At 59.3% G+C, this 18091-nt stretch overlaps 1 protein-coding gene across 3 annotated transcripts in view; it reads left to right on the top strand.

Annotated features, from left to right (window-relative positions):
* Positions 1-18091, top strand: part of AHDC1 (AT-hook DNA binding motif containing 1) — a 61672-nt gene that overhangs the window by 8609 nt on the left and 34972 nt on the right. The window contains exon 1 of one of the 3 annotated variants that reach the window (XM_062190737.1): positions 17334-17920. The exons of the other annotated variants lie outside the window; for them this stretch is intronic. The gene's annotated coding sequence lies outside the window, so the exon portion shown is untranslated. Of the gene's footprint in view, positions 1-17333; positions 17921-18091 lie in introns of those variants that run through there. 3 annotated transcript variants of the gene reach the window in all.

The raw sequence follows: 18091 nt of genomic DNA, 5'->3' as shown, positions 1-18091 counted from the left end.
CCAGGACCCACTGCTGCCCTGGCCCTCTTCCACTCACACTCCTGGAGCCCCGGCTCTCCCTGCAGCCCCAGCCCAGCGCCACACACATATGCACACACACTGACGCTCTCCAGAGTGTCCCCTGTAGCCACAGCGTTTTCCTCAGACACACAGTTGTGGCTTCTGCCTCTCCTGGGTCTCCACGCAGAAGCTCCTGCCAGCGTCCCGCACGCCGCTGCAGACCCCAGCACCCCCGCAGCTGTCCAGCTCTAGCCCTTTACTCAGCCCGCGGGAGCCCCCCCCCCCAGCCCTGCACCTCTGCAGATGCCGGCGGCCCCGGTGCACACCTGCAGCTTCACCCCTGTAAGCTCTGAGCAGTGCGTCCCTGCCCCCCCTGCACCCCACTACACCCTGTCACAGAGCCCACCTCAGCTCTTCTGCAGCCCTCACTCCCACCAGTCATACATTCCAGTCCCACACGTTGCTCCCTCGCCTGCTGCCTGCCTCCCCTTCCCAGAGCCACCTCTGCCTGGGGAAACATCTCCACCCCTTCACTGCCCCAGGCCTTCCATTCCTGCATGGTGAGACTGAACTTCTGCTTCAGAGCTGCTCCACCCGGGACCCTGTGCTCCGTGCCCCGGCCTGGGCTTGGGGTTAGGAGCTGCTCTGGGAGTGAGGCAGAGCCCCTTGGCGCCCAGTCTCCCTGGTCTCCCAGCCAAGAACTCTTGAGTAGCCAGCCCTGCCCTGGCTGTGGCATGCCTGGGGGAGCAGGGGAGTTACCCAACCTGCATTGCTCCCCCCTCCCCCCCATGCCTTGGCTCACCTGGGAGGGACACTGGGCCTGGGGCTTCAGGGAAGGGTTGGGGAGGGTGCTGGGTCGACAACCCCCCAGGCCCACGCTTCAGGGCTTGGTTTCCCTAGGACTCCGTTCAGTTCCGACAGGGAAGGTTACTTTACGAGATGCATGATTTTAAACGGAATCTCCACCATCTGTTCCACCCCCTAATTACAGATGCACAGAATCCGCCTCAGAGGGCAGCGCGAGGGGAGTGATTTAGAGGCAGAGCTGCTTCTGCCTGCATTAGGGCTGGGGGGGCTGGGGGTGTTGCTCACAGCCCCCCAATCCCGTCTCTTTCCCAGGGGCCCCTTGTGCCTCTTCTCTTGCTGGAGGGAGGCTCATGGAAGGGTCTGCCTGACCTCCAGGACCTGAAAGCAGCAGTAACTGTTGTGCTGTGGGAGGGGTCCCCAAGACATGGCCTGTGCCCCAGTCCCTCCAGCCCTGGGATGCAGGCTCCATTAGGGCCTTAAAAAATTCAGTGCATCGATCTCCTGCCTGCCTCCTGTGCCCTGGGGAGCCAGAGGCACACGGTTGGCCCAGCTGTCTGCCCACCCCAAGGTAGCAGGGATGGGTGAGGCAGGGAGGGACCAGGTCCTGGTGGAACAGACACAGCAGACCCGCCCACCCACCAGGTGTGTTGCACCCCAGTGCCCCTCCGCCCTGGTGCCGCTGGCACGCCTGGCCCTGGCCAGAGCCACAGTCTGTCTGCAGGATGGGGTCAGCACCGAGGGTCAAACGGAGTGGGCCAGGGCCTGAGGCACACCCTGAGGCCAGGCCCATCTTTGCCCAAGGGCACCAGGGTCCCGAGAGCACCGGCCTGCTCAGTGATGGTGGTGGGTACATTGCAGCAGGCTCCGGAGCATTCACTGCTGGGAGAAAGGGAGAGAGGCTGGGCTGGAGGAATTTTAAAGATTGCTGCAGGCAGGAGGGTCTCTGGAACCCTGCGGAGCGGGCAGTCATGCAGAAGTAATCCTATGGCTGCTGCCTGCCTGGAGGAGCGCAGTGGAGGGGGGTGGGGAGGGAGAGCCCAGCCGCTGCCCCTCTGCCACTGGCCCTGCCCCCGCCAGCCCTGGAGGGAGCCAGGGACCCCGGGGGCCTTCCTGAGGAGGCACCTTGTTCCACTGTGGCATGTGCCCCCTAGAGGGGCAGCGCCACAGCTGTTGCTCAGCCCTGAGCTCTAGGTTTTATAAATAATGCAGCTCAGAGGTGGGGGCCAACTCAGCCCCCGGTCACCTTGGGTCACCTACTGTGGTGCCTCCAGCTGGCAGTCCTGTGGCAGAGCCCCTCTCTCGGCCTGTTTCTCTTCTGCTGTGTGAGCCTGGGCCAGAGGCCCAGCCACTCTGGGCTGGGCCAAGGGCAGTAGAGTGTGGAAGAGCCCAGAAACCCGTCCTTTTGTCCCACCCCCCAGCCCTCACAGGTTAACTGGCAGCCGGCTCAGCCAATCCAGGCTGGAGAGGGATGGCCTGCTCTACCAGGGCCTTGCCCACTCCCACCCCTCCATTTTGCAGATGGAGTCACCGAGTCCAAAGGCAGAAGGGTGGTCAAGGCCGGCCAGCTGATGAACCCCCTCCTTCCTGCCCCATTCTGCTGTCACTCAGGCTCTTCCCAGCCTCAGCTCAGCTAAGAGCAGGGCCTGGGGGGGGGTGGCGGGGGATGTTTGGGAAAGTGGTTGCGGCTGAGAGGTTGCCATGGCGATGCTGCAGGATGCTGAGCTGAAGTGGGGGTCCCACAGGGTCTCTGGGGCCCCCAGCTCCACACCCCTGTGGTCTTGTCCTCCCCATCTCCAGTCCCCCACCCAAATGCCTGTCAGGCAGCTCCAGTGACAGGCTGGGTGGGTGACAGGTGGTGCAGGTGATGGGCTGGGTGGGTGACGAGCTGGGTGGGTGACAGGTGGTGCGGGTGCGAGGCAGGCAGGTGACAAGCTGGGTGGTGACAGGCTCTGTGGATGACAGGCAGGGGGTGTGGTTGGCGGGGATGCTGTCTCCTGGCTGGTGGCCTGTTGCAGCCCCCTACCCTGGTGTGCGCGTGCACATGCGGAGACTCTGGGCTCAGAGCTTGGGGCTAAGATACTAATGAGGCTTATTCGCATGGAGGGGCAGGTGCCCAGGCTCACTAATGAGAGGCCTTTAATGAATCAGGGAGGCAGCTGGGGGGCTTCAAGGAATTTGGCTGGCTCCCCTGGGCTGAGGCCCTGGGGGTCACGACCTGGCGTCAGCCTCCAGCCGGGTCAGCAGCCCTCCTGGCCTTCTCCCCTGGCCACTTGGGTCTGTATTCATGCAAACGATGGGCATGACAGTGGCTGTTGTTCCGGCGCTTACTGTGTCAGGCATGGCATCGAGCCCTTTCCACGCGTGTTCTCATTTCAGCTCTGCAGTCCTGGGAGGGAGGCACTGTGGCCCCATTTTACAGGTGAGGAACCTGAGGCTGGGAGAAGGCATGGGACTTCACATCACATGTTCCTGCTGCAGCTAGGAGTTGGTCCAGGTCTTTCTGTCTCCGGAGCTTAGGTTCTTAACTCCCCCACTGGGAACACTCGGGTTTGGGTGCAGCCCCAGGGCCCCAGTGTCACTCCTTGGAAATGGACGTGTGCTGGAGGGACAGTCCCCATGGGCTCTTCAGCTCGGGTGTGGGTGACTCCAGGTAGCTACCACCACCTCACCCCAGGTTCGGGATGACATCCTCCCTGGAAAGGGGGCAGGCCTTCGTGTGAAGGGGGCTGAGCTGAAGCGCCGTGGCCGAGCCGCTTCCTGCGTTGTGTGGCAGGGAGGCAGAGGCCCAGAGCAGAGCAGCAGCCACCCGAGCTCGCACGCCCTGAGAGAGCTGTAGGGCCCCAGGGGATCCCAGGTCTCTTGGCCTGTTGGAAGGGGGGGGCTGGGTGTGGCGGTGGGGCTGGGAGGCCACCTCCTCCTGGGCCCCACCCACCAGCCTACTTTCCTCCCTGGACATTGCGAGCCCTGAGCTTCCTGGAGGGTGCAGAGGTCTGTTGGCTCACTCCTTACTGGGGCCATGCTCCCTCCCCATCAATCTGGTCTCCGAACTCCTCCCTTTGGAACCCCCTGGGGTGGAAACTCCCTGGCAACAGCTTATGGATGAGTTAGGGCCTTGACATTGGCCCCGGGCCACAGCATGGCCCAGGAGAGACCAGAGTGGGGCTGGGGGGCTTGGAGGGGAATTTAAGGGAGAAGAAAGAGGCTCATAAATCCTGAAGCATCTAGTTTCTTCCCCTCCACCTTAATCTCTTACCAAACCTGCTCTCCAGCTGTTCTGCCGAGGGAGCCCACCTGCCCATTTCCCTCTCCTGCCCCTCCTGAAACTGCACCTCCCCGAGGCGAGACAGAGTTGACACCCCTGTTGTTGGCAGGCTAAGCCAGTAGTGTCCACTAGGATGCGTCCACGTAGGTACGGCAGGGGGCCTCACTGCCTCAGTTTCCTCGACTTTAGGTTTGCAATCCTCCCTGGAGGCTCTCAGCTAAGACGCAGGAGGGACTGGGCAGACGCAGCCTTGTCCCCAGAAGGCCCAGGCGCTGGAGGGCAGCACTCAGAGCCCTCAGAGCCCTCAGAGCCCCAGGTGAGGTCCAGAACCTGGGCCGGGTGTGTGCTGTGGCTGGAGCTGGGGCATGCTGTGGGGTTGGCCTGACAAGGCTTCTCTTGCAAAGGCCCAGGAGGCTTGGAAGGGACCAGAGGCAGGGGGCTGGTTGGCCTGGGGGGCTGGCGGCTGGGGAGCCATGTCTGGTTGGGAGGCAGGGGCCTGGAAGGGTCTGGCTTTCCCACGGGCACAGGCAGCAGTAAGCTGGAGCTCTGGGGCCCTCCCAGCTCCCCAGGGAACCCGTTGTTGCCTGGCCCTGGGGACCCAGGAGTCCTGGCGGGTGAGGGCGGGTCTCCAGCAGGCGCCCTGCCAAACCCCGCAGCCTGCTCACCAGGAATCTTGTTGCTGAGAGATGGAAAATCCCGGCCGGCTGGGCCTGCAGCTCATCCCTCCCCTCCGGGAGGAGGAGGGGCCCAAAGATTCCTTCCTGCACCCACCCCCCTCCCATCTTGGGACAGGGCCCTCCTCAGCAGTGGGAGGGGCTGGGGGGCCCAGGACAGACCTCTAAGGCCCGGTCACATGTCCTGGAGCCTTGCCCAGCCCGCAGTGGGCACCAGGGCACTCTGGAGTCAGAATGAGCCTGGCGCAGCAGAGGGGGTGGGGGTGGGGAGCTGAGGCCACAAGGGGGCCTGGGTGGGGGCTGCTGCCTGGCCCTGGCCCCACTGGCTCCCCCAGGGCGGAGGGTGAAGAGTGGGTTCTCTCCTTGGACAGGAAGACGAATGATCCCATTATGGGAGCGTGATTTTATTCCACGTGTCACGGAGTCTGAGATTAACTTGCTCACCAGTCTGTGACAAACCCCTCACACCCAGCACACACACTCACACGCACAGACACACACATATCTCACAGACACAGATAAGCGTTTCCATACTATAGCACATACAGAGACACAAGTGCACGCTTCCACTTGGCTACGCCAAGGCCTGGACGCCACAGCCTAGGGAGTACAGTGTGGCCTACCCCCACTCACAGCAAGGCCACCCAGACCCACAGCTGCCAGCAGGCAGTCCAAGGGGCTCTTGCACTCACTACTTAGACATGCACAGAGTCAGGGACACACAGTGTCCCGCAGATACACGCACGCAGACAGGCGTTGACCAGCAGCCACACACACTGAGACAAAGGTGCAGATACATCCAGAGACAAAGACAGGCACAGACACACAGCCGGCGGTGCTCACACAAGCACAGGCGTGCACACCCGGACATAAAGACAAATAAATGCCCAGAGGTTTTGCTGCGGACAGATGTGGAGGCGCACGCACATCTGGGCTGCCTCCTCGACCTCCCTGCCTGGGGACATGGTAATCTGGCGCCTGTGGCTCCAGGGAGGACTCTGAGGAGTCTTCTGCTCTGTCAGAGCCCCCCACCCTGGGCCCCCGTCCAGCCCCCACCTCTGGCACTGGGCCTGGGACCGAGGCCACGGCAGCCACGCCCTTAGCAGAGCCCTGACACCTCTTTCCCTGGCTTCTCATTGGTCACACTCGAAGCACACCATCTCCTCTGCACATGCCCCCCACGCCCCTCCCATGAATGCCCGCCAGTCTCTGCAGTCCCCTGCCAGCAGACACGTGCATCCCACGTGCACCCCGTGTGCGCATGCGCACATGCACACACACACGCTACAGCCTTTGTGGCACACACAGACTCAGGCACACCCCCTCCCACACTCCCCCTCCCCCCGCCTTCTCACACCGGCCAATCCACAGATACAGCACACACGCACACTCCCTCCCGTGCGTCTGCACCTCTCGCACACACACCCGTATGCACTCTCACCATCACTTCTCTTCCTGTGTCTCTCGCAAACATATCCTCTGCCAAGAGTGCAGCTCTGCCAAGATTAGCCCCTGTGGTATTTGTCACTGCGTCCTTGGCCTTCCTGGCCTAAGTCTCTCCCCCCTCTACCTCCGGCCCTGCCTGTTGTGGCCTTCTAGTCTCTTGTCACTGCTCTGTTCAGTCAACAAGTATAGACAGAGCGCTCATTCAGTCAGTCAGCAGATACTGACTGAGCACGGCTACAGGGTAAGCCCTGGGGATGCTGTGGTGACCAAGAGCGCCCTGGGCCCTTTGCTCACAGAGCCCTCAGTTGGCCAGCTTGCTTGCTTGTTGCCTGTCCCTCCCAGTGAGACGAGCAGGTAACCTCTGATCTTGTATGTTGAGGGGTGTGTGGGAGTTCCTAAGAAGAGAAACCTGGAAGGGTGTTCCAGGCAGAAGGAACAGCGTGTGCAAGTCGAGAAGTGGAATCAAAGTGTGGTGTGCTGGGAAAAGAGCACAGGCGATGTTCAGGGAGCAGAGAGGATGCTGCAGAAGTTGGGATGTCCCCGAGCTGGGGTGCCACGCTCTGGGCTCCGAGGATTTGGGCCAGGAAGTGTCTGATGGCAGGACCAGGGTAGGCAGCACAGGTGGGCAGTGGTGGCGGGCTAAGCCAGATGAGGTGTGCAGGTGGAGAGGCTGATTGCAGCGAGGCCGGCGGCATTGTGGTTCCAGAGCCTTCACTAGGCTGGCAGGCAAGGCCCAGTGACTGGGGTGGTCACTTGTCAGCTGGGCGTGGGAAACCTCACTGGAGAATCCCCAAACACCTCCTGAGTTCGGGGCACTGTGCCGGGCTGGGGCCCCTAGGCAGGCGGCCCTGGCTTCAGAAGGCTCACCTGAGCCCCCCATCTCACAGGTGGCAGAGGAGCCTGGCAAGGCCTGGCAGGCGGCACTGTGGAAGCTTAAAAGAGGACGAGGCAGCCCCTGTGGGCTCTGGGTGGCTCCCGGGGCAGCTGGTGGGTACCAGGCAGGCAGAGGTGGAGAAGGAGCTGCAAGCAGAGTGAGCTGTATGAGCAGAGGCCCCTGGGGCTGGGGCTCAGAGATCGGCTGAGTCCTGTGTGCCTGCCCACCCACTGCTGCTGAGCTGGACCCCAGCAGCCACGCTGAGAGGGTGTCTGGCTGAGATCCAGGATGTGGGTGGTGACCCAGGACGTGCCCACCAGAGATTCCGATTCATGCTTTGCCGCTTGCTCTCATTGGCCTCGGTCTCCCCATCAGCATCGTGAGCCGATCCGGTCTTGTGTTAGAGGGAATTCTAGCAGTGGGTCTAATGGGCCGGACTGGCCAACCTGGACGAGTGTCTGAGCTTGGGATCCTGGGCCTCCGCAGAACTTTCTTCCAGAGCATTCTGAGCACAAGAGCTCAGTGAGGGTGCCCATGGTTGGATTTGGGGTACCCCAGGTGAGGGGCACAGCTTTGCAGAAGATAGGGCATAGGGTTCTTGCCAGATCTGACTTGAAGTCACAGAAAAGACCGGAAGAGGGACCTAGGTCCCTCTTCCCTCCAGCCCTGACCTGTGTGGCAGTAGACAAAGGGCCATGTGCCCGGGAGGGCATAGTGCCCAATCCCTGGCCTGGAGGGTATGAGCACCCTTCCTGCCCACTGACCGGGCAGAGGGCTTGGGTTCAGGAATGCGACCCCGGGCTGGGAGGGCCCTGGGAGTAAGGAGCCAGGAGGCCAGTGGCGGGGTGGCGGAGCCATGTGAATGCCTGTGGGTGGCTGGGTTCTGCTGTTGACGCTGGGGTTGCTGGAGGTTGTTGCATAAGGTGGCTTCTAGTGACCCCTCAGCTGCCCTGCATCCTGGCTGCAAGGGGCCCTTTAACATCTCACCTGTGAGGTGGAGCTGGTAGAGAATTAATTTCCTGTGCTATTTTAATTTTTGCTGTATTTAATTTGCTGTTTATTTTAATTAATTAGCGGCGGGTAATCGCCGATCGTAACTTGCTGCCGCCAGCTCGTCTTCCTTTTGGGAGGGGTGGAGGCCAGGCCGGGTGATGGCAAGATTGGCCTTGGGAGAGAGGGAGGCCCTTGGCGGCAGGGCCCCCCTTCTGCCTGTTCCACCCCAGGGTCTTCCCCACTCCCCCTGGTTCAAAAGGGCCCTCTGTAAGCCCGCCTCGCTCCCAAGGGCTGCTCTGGGGCCTCAGATGTGGGGACTGCTTTGATGAGCCACGCCTTGTCCCCAACAGACAGTATTTTAATGTCATAAGGCAGTCACAGGGACCTTGCCTTGGGTGGTACAGGCTGTTGAGGAATCTTTTGGGAAAATAAATTATTTTTATTTTATTTGAAAGGCAGAAAGACAGGGAGACAGAGATCTTCCATCCACTGGTTCATCCTCAAATGCCCACAACAGCCAGGGCTGAGCAGGTGAAATCAGGGGCTAGGGACTCCACCTGGGTCTCCTCCTTGGGTAGAAGAGAACCACGTACTTGAGCCGCCACCGCTGCCTCCCAGGGTGTGCGTTACAGGAAGCCGGATCGGAAGCAGAGGAGTCACTGGAACCAGGTACTCCCAAGCGGGGTGCAAGCATCCCAAGTAGCACCTTAACCTGTGCACCCAATGCACACATCCACTGGGGAAACCTTGAAGCGTGGGGCCAGTTCTTCAGGGCAGCCCTGCTCCCCACCCAAGTGCCCAGCAGCATCCCCATCCAGGTGGTCACGCCCACGGGACTGCAGCATGTCCAGGCACCCTGTACACATCCCTGGGCTCGAGTTCAGTTATCAGTCAGCCCCAAGGATAGACCTTTGGGGGGATCCCCCCCCATGGAGATGAGGAAGCCAATGCTCAGAAGAAGCTAAGTAACTTGCCCAAGGTCACACAGTAACTAAGTGGCAGGATCTGGATTCTGGCCAGCGAACATTTGGAGAAAGGGAAGGGAAGTATAGTAGAGATTAGGGTGGGCAGATTGAGTCAGAAATCTAATGGGACCAGGAGTGGGGTCCCCTGGCTGTGCAGGATCTGCAGGGAGGAGGGGGTCCCTGCCACAGGGGGTGTCTGCAAGGTGCAAGGTCTCTGCCGCCTCTTCCCGTTGACTGGGGTGGCCTCTGCTGTGGTTTGTATCTGGGGTTACTTTGTTACACACTCTGCCCCCTACTGCAGGGACCCTTGTGCAGCCTGGTGGAGCCTGCTTTCATGTAGTTAACACTTACTCAGGGTTTGCCCTGTCCCAGAAACTCTTCTAAATCTGTAAGTGCACATTCATTTAGTCACCATAGCAACCCTCTGATTATTGTCCTTATTTCACTTATCAGAAAACTGAGACTTAGAAAGGTTAAGTGACTTGTCCAAGGCCATACAGCCAGTACCTGGTGGAGGTAGCCTTTGAACTTGGTACTGGAGTCCTTGTTCTGAACCACCATGTTATCTTGCCCGGTGAATGCCCTAAGTGGGAGACAGGAGCCCCGAGTTTCCGGAAGATAAGGCATCTTTGGGGGAGCCTCTAGTCTCGGTTGAAAGGGAGACCCAGCTCTGCCCTCACCACCCATAAGTCTGATAGGGCAGGCACAGCCCACAAATCAGGATCACTATGGGGGGACACAAGTGGAAGGTCAGGGTGTGCCCAGCCGAGCGGGTGCCAGTCAGTGGTCAGGAAGCTTTTGGGGAGCACTGCCCACACTGCTGTAGTGCCAGCCGCCAGTGGGGGCGCATGGATGGGCTGGCCCCAGAGAGCTTGCTGTCTAACCAACTGGAAAAGCGAGGCAGATTGTGGGAACACTTCCCAGCAGTTGTATAAGACAACAGGAAAAACCTCGATGCCCATGAAAGGGTTTGGGCTTTTGAGTCCTGTGTGTCCTTAGTCACTCGACTCCTCTCCAGGCCTCAACGTCCTCGTCTGCCAAGAGGAAATGATGGTGGCACTGACACCAGAGGGTTTTGTGAACCTCAGAAGAGAGAAGAGACGAAGGGTTTGGCCTTGGGAGCAGGGGCTCAGTGGGCATCTGAACGCTGCCACCCAACACCTGGAGAGAGGAAAGGTCCTGGCCCTGGACGGGCATCAGAATAGGTCAGGATGCGAAGGGCGGCAGGGGCCTTTGGAGTCAGATCCCCGCCAAGGCGAGTCACTTTTTTTTCCTGAGCCTTGATTTCCTTGTCTGTAAAATGGGTATAGTGGTGGCTTCCCCCCACACCTCTCCAGGTTGTGAGGATTACATTAGTTAATTTATTCAGTAAGTAAGACTGAGCACGTGCAGGGTGCGAGATGTGTGTCCTTGCACCGCAGACGGTAGGGGGACGTGTTACCTGTTAGCAGCCTTTCTGTTACCATCCTCATCTTCAAAGGTAGGGGCTGCCTGGGCAGGAAAAGAAGAGCCTGAGGCTGGTAGAACGAGTGAGCGATGAGATAAAATGCTGCCGCCATGATAACGGGCTGGTATTTACTGAGCTTACCGCGTGCCAGGTATCCACTTATGAGGCAGGTGCCCACATTCTCCCCATTTCGCAGATAGGAAACAGGTTCAGACAGGGAGAGCGCCAGGCCCAAAGGAAGTCGGCACGTCAGGGAGAGCGGCGCCGGCCACAGTCTGAGGCTCCCTGGCCGCGCTGTCAGTCACAGAGCAGGTCGGGGGCCCACCCAGGAGGGGACAGAAGGAGTAGAAAGGCAGGGACAGAGGTGGGCCAGGCCTCAAATTCAGCAAACAGCTGGAGAATGGGCCAAGTGGGTTTTCTTGGAATAAACAAGGCCTGAGCTCAGGAAGGGAGCAAGTGAGGGCTGGATGGAAGGCTTCCCGAAGAGGTGGGTCTTGGAAATGGGTGAGCTGAAAAGATGGGGAACAGCACATTGCAGGCCCGCACACAGCATCAGCAAAGGCCCTGAGGTCAGCATGGTTTAGGGCTGAAAAGGTGGAGGAAATGGCTGAGCGGGTTCAGAATGAGGCGTGAGAAGGCTGGTGGCCTCAGGGCCACAGGGAGGGTGACAGATTCAAGAGGCTTTGGTAATGCAGAAATGGAAATGGACCCCCCCCCCAATATGGACTGGAAATAGAGCAAGGTCACCAAGAGGGCAGCTCTGGAGTCCAATCCTAGCTGGGCTGCTCCGTGCCGACGGTCAGGGCAAGTCCTCTCATGACTCACTTTCAGAATGAGATGGTCTGCGAAAAGTGCTTAGCACCAGTTCACTCGTTCATTTCTCAACTATCAAGTGCGTACTTGGTGTCAAGCACTTTTCTGGGCACAACAGCAGTGAACAAAATAGATAAAAATCCTTGCCCTCGGCGAGCTTACATTCAGAGGGGAAACACACAGCACGTCTACTACGTCGGAAGATGGTGGTTCTGCTGAGGCAAATGAAACAGGGTAGGGACTTAGGGTGCCAAGGCTCTGGGTTATGGAAGTTTTAAGTAAACTTCCAAATGAAGGCTGTGGTTGGTGTTAGTTGGGTAGCAGGTTGTAGTAGAAAGGGCTGCTTCCATTGGCAAGGCATGTGTCCATCAGGGGAACCATGTGATACGTGGGTACTGCTGGCCCATTCCCGAGATGAGGACATGAGGGCCCAGCCCAGGAGCCCCGACTCTGAGGCACCCACTCCCTGAGAGGTGAGGAGAGGGCAGGGGCAGTGCCGAGGTGGTCAGTGTGCATGGCTGAGTGGAGAGCAGGGCCAGAGGTCTGCGTCCAGAGGAGGCAGGCAGAACTGTGGTCGGCACAGCCGGGCCTGGCCGATGAGGGTGAACTGGGAGAGTGGCTGAACCCAGGGGCAAGCCCCAGGGCACAGCGGGGGCAGCAGCTGGGCCTGAGACACTGTGTGACTGAGCAGAGGGGCAGACTGTGTCCAGAACTGAGTGAGCGTGTGGGTGGTGCGGGACTGACGGGAGCGGGGGAGAAGGCGGCCACTGGCCACAAGAGAGGGGCCAGCGAGGAGGTCGGCGGGGCCCGAGCTGGCTGTGAAAGCCCTTAAATGTCCGGCCAAAGACCTCAGCCTTGATGTTGTTGTCAGCGGTGGGGAGCTGTGAGAGGTTTCCGGGGGGAGGCGGTGTCAGGAGAATGGGATTTGAGGACCGGGTCTCCGCATCAGGTGGGGCAGACTGCGTGGCTGACTGCAGAGGGAGCCCCAGGAGGCTGCCTCGGTGGAGCAGGTGAGATGTGGTGGGGGCAGACCACCTGCACCTGCGAGACCGTACCCCTGGGTCCCAGCCTCAGGCCTGCCCAGCTTCTCTTCCCCTCTGTGTGCCTGTTTTTCCACTTGGGTTGAATTAAAGCCCCCTTTTTCTTTGTGATCATTTGGACTAAGCATCCATTTTGAGAAGATGAAGAAGGCTAGGGACCTTCTCTCCAGAAAAATACAAAAACAAGTTTTGGTTAAACTTTTGTGAGGTTTCCAGAGGCCACCCCTGGAAGCCAAGTAGGTCAGATGATCAATAGCAATAAAAATAACAGCTAGCATTAACTGCTTAATGTGGGCTGGGTGCAGCACAAAATGATAGCTCATGGTTTTTGTTTTTGTTTTTTTTTAAGATTAATTTATGTGTTTGTTTGAAAAAGAGAGAGAGAGAATCTTCCATCTGCTGGTTCACTTCTCAGATGGCCTCAATGGCCAGAGCTGGGCCAGGCTGAAGACAGGATCTCCATCCTTGTCTCCCACGTGGGTGGCAGAGACCCAAGCACTTGGGCCATCTTCTGCTGCCTCCCAGGTGTTTTAGCAGGGAGCTGGATCAGAAGCTGAGCAGCCAGACTACTTCATGATATTGTTAAAGGGGTAGAACAACCCTGTGAAGTAGGCCCTGTTGTTATTATCCCATTTTACAGATGTGGACACTGAGGAGGCCTCAAAAGCTGAAATAATTGGCTCAGAGCCAGAACCAGGACTTCCGTCTGCATTTGTCAGCTCCAGAGCCTGAGGTCTAAACCATGCAGGTTAGCCTGGGGTTCTAGGATTGAGGAGGAAAAAAGTGGCAGGGGAGGAGGCAGGGCGGGGGGTGGATTTTCAAAGAAAGCCATGCGGAAGGCAGGGCTGGAGGTCAGGGAAGGGGGGCAACCGTGCCTGCTCAGCACTGAGGTGACGAAGGGTGAGGGGCTAGCGGCCCTGCTCTCGAGCCCACAGGGAAGGGGTGGAGTGTGGGGCTCCTCTCTCTTCTTGGCCTCATTATGTTCTGCCCCATTGCCAGGGCTGGGTGTCTCCAGCTCTGCCTTGCTTCCCCTGCCCTAGGCCAGTGAGAAGCCAGTAGGCCATGATCTCTGTGGGGTCAGGAAGAGGGCTCACTCTCCCCATCCCGAAGAGAAGGGCCAGTAGGCCATGATCTCTGTGGGGTCAGGAAGAGGGCTCACTCTCCCCATCCCGAAGAGAAGGGCCAGTAGGCCATGATCTCTGTGGGGTCAGGAAGAGGGCTCACTCTCCCCATCCCGAAGAGGAGTCCCAGTGCCCACCTGCTGAGCTTGGAGTAGAGCCTGGACTCCTGGCTCCATGGGCCCCGGGATAGGCTCCGGCTCAGATCCTGGTTGACAGCATCATCTAGAACCACAGCAGGAGGCGATCCAGGTTAGCCCAGGCCATGTCTCAGTCTGGAATCTAGATTCATGGCAAGTAGGATCTGTCAAACATGGGGAGTTTTCTGTAGAGAGCTAGAGAGAAGTTTTAGGCTTTGTAGGCTATTTGGTCCCTGTCCCGAGTCCTCAGCTCTGCTGTTGCGCCTAAAGCAGTCATAGACGACACATACACCAGTGAACTGGGCGGTGTTCCACAGAGACCCAGCAAGAGGCCGGATTTGGCCAGAGACATAGTTCGCCAATCCCAGATCTAGAACCTTATCCTTCTCCCTGGGTATGTAGATTTAAAAAAAAAATAAATTATTTTTTTAAAGTTTTATTTATTCATTTATTCAGTCAAAGTTACAGAGAGAAAGATTATTCCATCTACTGGTTCACTCCTCAGATGGCTGCAACAGCAGCACCAGGCCAGGCTGAGGGGCCCAAGCACTCGGGCCATGTTCCACTGCTTTTTCCGGGCCATTAGCAGGGAGCTGGATAGGAAGTGGAGCAGCTGGGACACAAACCAGCCCATATGGGATGCTGGCACCACAGGCAGTGGCCTTACCCACTCGCTTCACCACAGTGCCAGCATATTTTAAACCTTATCCTATGATGACCCAACACAACAGGCTGGAATCGAGGTCCACGGCAGGTCATCGTGGACGCTGCTCTAGAGCCGCACTCTCGTTGGGGTCCACATTTTGGGAATTGACGAAGAAACGTATCAGACAGTGGTTTAAAGCAGACTAAGCCATAATCCCCTGCTGAGCCCCTGCTGGGGTGGTACAGGGTAGTGAGACTTAGGCCCACCCAACAGGCTGTGGCCTGAATATGGGGAAGTGGGTGAACTAAAGCCACGCAGATATCGATCTGGAGCGAGCAGCGTGTTGGTCCTAAGCCAGAATCTAGAACAGCACTGTCCAACAAAATTACAATAGAAGCCACATGTGTAATTTAAAATGTTCTGGTAGCCACATTAAGCACAGTAAAAAGATACGTGAAATTAATTTTAACAATGTATCTTATTTAACCCAGTGTATCCAAAATATTATCATTTTAACATATAATCATTGTAAAAATTACTGAGATGTTTTACATTCTTTTTTTATAGGACTCCAGAATCAGGTGCGTATTTTATACCTACTGCGCCTCCACACTGCCAGTGCTCAGTAACCACAGGTAGCCGGTGGCTACTATATTGGGCAGCTCAGGTTTAGAAGCAGGCTTTTTCTTTGGAAGTCATGAGCTAGAAGGATTTGGAATAAATAGGGCTGGAAGTGCCAGAGGTTCCACCCTTAGCCGACTTGAATTGGGTGTAGCAGACTCGGCCTGGGAGAGCATCTGGACTGCGGGCTGGGAGTGGGGAGTTCCCTGTCTTGGAGCCCTGACCTGCTGGCCTCAGGTGGGATCCCTGTCGGGGCTCTGGCCATCACCTCTGAGCACAGGTCCCCAGTCCCTCCCTCCCTCATCCCAGTGCCACCTCTGACTCTGGAGTCTGGCCTGGCAGGTGAGGAGTGGGCAGAGTGGCAGCTGGACCCTTGAGGGAACCGGAGCTCCACCCCTCTCAGCCAGCTGCTACCAGCCTTCCTGGAGCGACTCTGTGGAAACAGGGGGCCCAGAGACAGAAATAAACTGCCAGGTTTCCGGGGCGGAGTTGGGGGGGGGGGCTGCCAGTCTTGGTGCTTCCTTGCTGGGGGTAAGCGGCGCAGGAAGCAGCTCCAGGTCCTGTCCCAAGCTGTTTCCCCTGGATGCCATCTTTCCTTACCCCGTGACACTGAGGCTGATCTGAGTCTAGAATGTGATGGGTTACTAAACTCTGGGGGGCCAGCAGTCTGGGACTGATACTTGGCAGGGATGATGGTCCCTGGGGCACTGGGCACAGCTTGGTGGTCACTTGTAGGACTCTGTCCTGGGTGTCCTCCAGCTGCTCTGCCACAGGAGCCGGCTGGGCTGCAGCTGGCCAGGGGCAATTGGCAAATCACACCTGGAGCCTCAGTTTCCCTCTGTGTAAGGGGTACAATCAGTGTTTGTCCTGCTTTCCAGCCCCTGGACTCTGCCACTGCGTGACCTTTGGGTGGTCACTTAGCCTTGCTAAGTTCCCGTCTCCTGGTCAGCAAAACGGGGATAATACTGCCTTCTAATGGGTACCTGATAATCAAGGAGCCATGCTAATAAATAACGCGGGACAAGTGCTCAGCGTCGGCCGTTAGCCTTTCGTGGTGGCTAGGCTCAGGGGGCGCCAAGTGAAAAATGCATTGCCCAAATGTAAGAGCCTTTCCGTGGAAAAGGCCTCCTCCGACACCCCCCCCCCCCTTTATAAAGGGGAAAACAGTCCCCCAAATGTGAAGGCGTTTTGCCCAAGGAAAGGCGAGCAGCAAGCAGCTTTATATGGTACTCACCATATAAAGCCAGGTACCTCGTCCCCAATCTACAGGTAAGGAAATCGAGGCCTGTGATTGGCCACTGGTGCACAGTGGCGCTATTCAGTGAGGTCTTAGTCCGCCGCTGGGGCTCACCGGAGGAGGGGCGTGCAGGTAGCGGGCGCCTCGGAGCCATCGCTCGAGCCAGGCGCGCTATTAATAATCGCTCCGCTTTGGCCCGGGCTGAGAGCGCGGGTCCGGTCCGCGGCCGGGCGCCTCCTGGGCCGGGACCCGAGCCGAGCCGGATCGCGGCGGCCGCCCCTCCCCCCGCCACGTGACCTCTCTCCCCCTTGGGCAGCCGAGGGCCCCGGGCCGGCGGGCCGGGGGCCAGGAAAAAGCCGAAAACACCGAGGCTGGGCCGCTCCCCTCCCGCTCAAAATAGCCCCCAGCCGGGGCTGCCACGCATTCCGCCCGGCCCGGAGCGCGGGAAGGGGCGGCCGGGCCCGTCCCCGCCCGGTCCGACGTGGCTGCCCGGCCCGGTTGGACGGGGTGGGGGGCGAGGGCGGGCCGCGCGGCCGGCCGGCATGTGGCTCTCCTTCGGGGAGCCTTGGCAGCCCGGGCCGCGCGCTGCGCCGGGATGATGGAGAGCTTCTGGAATTTCCTGCAGCTGGAGAGCGCGGCCGTCCCGGGGAGCGGGCCGAGCGCGCCGCTCGCGCAGGGGCGCCCCACTGCCCGACCCTAGGGGGCGCTGGCGCGGCCCGGGTTCCGGGGGTGGGGGAGGAAGGCTCCCCGCCAGGCCCCCGGCTGCGGGAGAGGAGCGAGCTCCCCTCCCCTCCCCTCCCCTCCGTTTTCGAGTCTGGCGGGGGTCCAGTCCCGCCTCTCCGGGCCGGGGCGGGGAGAGGGGCCAGGTGCAGGCACCGCCCCTCCCCCAGCTGCCTGGTTTCCCTCTCGGCCCCGTCACCTCCTCCAGGAGTCAGAAGCTCCGCGGCCTCATCTCGGGGAGGGGGCGGGGGTGGCCAGGTAGCCTGAGAGGCGGCGGGAAAGCGCAGAGGCGCTTTCCTCGTCAGGCACCTCCTGCTCGAGCAAGGGGCTTCGAGGAGGGCGGCGAGACCGTGGTCCCCGGCAGCCCCTGCCGGGCCGGTGGGGGCGCAGGCGTGCTGGAAAAGCCCTGGGGTAATTTCCCGGTCGGTCGGCGGTCGGCGGAAACAACTTTCCTTTGCGGGGGGGCGGCTTTTGCACCTTACTGGTCCGGTTGTCTGGGAAGAGGGCCCCCGGGCGGGAGGGACCTAATTTTGCTGGAACCCCGAGATCCAGGGGAGTAGGTGAGTGACCTCAAGGGCTCACGCTTGGCACTGTGGGTTGAGGGAAAGCGGGCCACTCTGTTCTTTGTGGGGGAGGGGAGGGGCTCCTTCGCACAACTTCACAAAGTTACTGCACCATTTGGTGCTCTGCAAGCTGCGAGCCGTTTGGTGGCTCAGCAGGCATCTCCCAGCCCGGGGTGGATCCCCTCTCCCCCTGCCAGTGGCCCCTGTTCTGTCCCATTTCCTGCCCCTCCCCAGACACCCTTACCACATTAAAGGGAAGCCCTGGGGATGAGCCTGCTGTACTGCCTCCCCCGCCCCTTGCTGGCAGTGAGACCTTGAGCCAGTCCCTTCACCAGCTCCTTTTCCTTTCCTGTGAAAAACTGGATCCTAGTGGGTAGGCCCTAGGCTTGTTGTGCACTTAGAAGCAGTTAGTGTAGTGTTTGCCCACTGGAAGGGCCGGAAGTTAAGGGCACCTGTGTGCCATCCAGCCCCACTGAGGGAAGTGGAGGCAACCCTCAGAGTAGCTGAAGTCTACACCCCCTCCCCCCGACAACGCTGAAATTGGGCTCCCCGAGGTAAGTAGTGTTTCTCAGCCCATCTGGGGAGGATGGGAAGATGTGTTTTATTGAGCTCATTTATTTATTAAAACTCCTATTTGCTGCCCAGATCATAAAGGGAGAGCCTTCTGCCTTTGTGCTGGGAACTGAGGAGCCTGCTGGTCACCGGAGGTGAGAGCTGGAAGTCCT

The sequence above is a fragment of the Lepus europaeus genome, chromosome 5 (genome assembly GCF_033115175.1).
Source record: "Lepus europaeus isolate LE1 chromosome 5, mLepTim1.pri, whole genome shotgun sequence".
Classification (NCBI taxonomy): domain Eukaryota; kingdom Metazoa; phylum Chordata; class Mammalia; order Lagomorpha; family Leporidae; genus Lepus; species Lepus europaeus.
This window is presented reverse-complemented; position numbering and strand designations above follow the sequence as displayed.